This window comes from Babylonia areolata, chromosome 29 (genome assembly GCF_041734735.1).
Source record: "Babylonia areolata isolate BAREFJ2019XMU chromosome 29, ASM4173473v1, whole genome shotgun sequence".
NCBI classification, from domain to species: domain Eukaryota; kingdom Metazoa; phylum Mollusca; class Gastropoda; order Neogastropoda; family Buccinidae; genus Babylonia; species Babylonia areolata.
Window position 1 is genome coordinate 31,574,430 of NC_134904.1, and position 2,500 is coordinate 31,576,929.

Genomic DNA, 2,500 nt, shown 5'->3' on the forward strand with positions numbered 1-2,500 from the left:
ATGGTGATTTTTTTTTCCTTATTCTGTGGGTGGACAGACGATGCACAGTTTCAAATAAAAGAGATCAACAGAAAAAGAAAAGAGTTTCAGTTTCAGTAGCTCAAGGAGGCGTCACTGCGTTCGGACAAATCCATATACGCTACACCACATCTGCCAAGCAGATGCCTGACCAGCAGCGTAACCCAACGCGCTTAGTCAGGCCTTGAGGAAAAAAAAAAGAAAAAAAGGGGGAATAAATGATAGATAAGCTTACACAAATAAATAAATAAACAATAACTGTAATGTAAAAAAAAAAAAAAGATAAATAAGCAAATAGATGTAAAACATGAAGACACACATTCACATATACACCCACACATGCATAACAGATATGCACCGAACATGCAGTTTTTACAGATATGAAAGCACAAAAAGAAAAGAAAAGAAAAAGATGACGCCTGAATTGGAATGTACACTTAAGGAAATCAGAGAAGAAGCGAGGACCAGAGCTTCAGGGAGCAGAAAACGTCAGAGCAGAAAGCTTGTATTCAATTCTTTTTTTGTTTTTTTTGTTTTAACTCTCTCCATACGAACGGCGAAAGAGACGACGTTAACAGCGTTTCACCCCAATAAATTACCATCATCAAAATATTGCAAGCGGAAGGCTCTTATACTGAAGACGTGAATGTTGACAAAGAATACCACAATTTCTGACGACGGAAGCTAAAGGTTGGGTCATTCAGACACCCACTGGACATCCGAGGGGTCTGTGTAGAGGAGAAGAGAGGACTGGACTGGCCGTACTGAGTGAGTTAACTGGTAGCCAGTGAAGAGAGCGGAAGAGAGGAGTAAGATGTTTGAATCTTGAGGATCTGAAAATAAATTAAGCAGCATTGTTCTGAAACTCTTTCAAGTTTATCAAGTGAATTTTTTTTTTGGAAATGCCGACAAGAACAAGATTTACAGTAATCAATCCTGGGCAAAACGAAAGCACAGATTAAATATTTTGGTTGCTTTCATAGAACAGGTAATGACGAACAGAACTAATTCCTTGACAACTCAAGGATAAGCTGATTTGCAAAATGTTCAGAAATGTGTTTGCTGTCAGTGGTCAAGACTGACCACGCTGCAGGCTCCGGAACTGATTGGGAGACAGGAATGACAGTGATGTTAACCAGAAGAGAGTTTCAGTTTCAGTTTCAGTAGCTCAAGGGGGCGTCACTGCGTTCAGACAAATCCATATACGCTACACCACATCTGTCAAACAGATGCCTGACCAGCGGCGTAGCCCAACGCGCTTAGTCAGGCCTTGAGAAAAAAAAAAAGGTGAATAAATAATAGATAAGCGTACATAATAAGTAAATAAATACATAAATAGATAAATAAATAATAATTATAACATGAAAAAAAAGAGAGAGAAGAGAATAAAGGACAGACAGGTGGGTGCTTCATAAAACTGATTTCATGGGGCAAGCAAGCAACACCAGTTCCTGCAGTCTGCCTGTCATTTACCTGTGATTGATTTGTTGATGGTCATCCAAGACTTTCCAATCTGTTACCGGCACACTCTTCCTAACCAGGAAAATAAATCCAGCATGATAACTAGAATTATAATTATTATGCAATCAACAACCATCTACCTGAAGATAAAGTTTAGTCATCAGCCCCATCCACATGTAATATGCGGCTTCTGTTCAAGCACAGATTAAATATTTTGGTTGCTTTCATAGAACAGGTAATGACGAACAGAACTAATTCCTTGACAACTCAAGGATAAGCTGATTTGCAAAATGTTCAGAAATGTGTTTGCTGTCAGTGGTCAAGACTGACCACGCTGCAGGCTCCGGAACTGATTGGGAGACAGGAATGACAGTGATGTTAACCAGAAGAGAGTTTCAGTTTCAGTTTCAGTAGCTCAAGGAGGCGTCACTGCGTTCAGACAAATCCATATACGCTACACCACATCTGTCAAACAGATGCCTGACCAGCGGCGTAGCCCAACGCGCTTAGTCAGGCCTTGAGAAAAAAAAAAAGGTGAATAAATAATAGATAAGCGTACATAATAAGTAAATAAATACATAAATAGATAAATAAATAATAATTATAATATGAAAAAAAAAAGAGAGAAGAGAATAAAGGACAGACAGGTGGGTGGTTCATAAAACTGATTTCATGGGGCAAGCAAGCAGCACGACTTCACGCAGTCTGTCTATCATTTACCTGTGATTGGTTTGTTGATGGTCATCCAAAACTTTTCAATCTGTTACCGGCACACTCTTCCTAACCAGGAAAAAAAAATCCAGCATGATAACTAGAATTATAATTATTATGCAATCAACAACCATCTACCTGAAGATAAAGTTTAGTCATCAGCCCCATCCACATGTAATATGCGGCTTCTGTTCAAGCACAGATTAAATATTTTGGTTGCTTTCATAGAACAGGTAATGACGAACAGAACTAATTCCTTGACAACTCAAGGATAAGCTGATTTGCAAAATGTTCAGAAATGTGTTTGCTG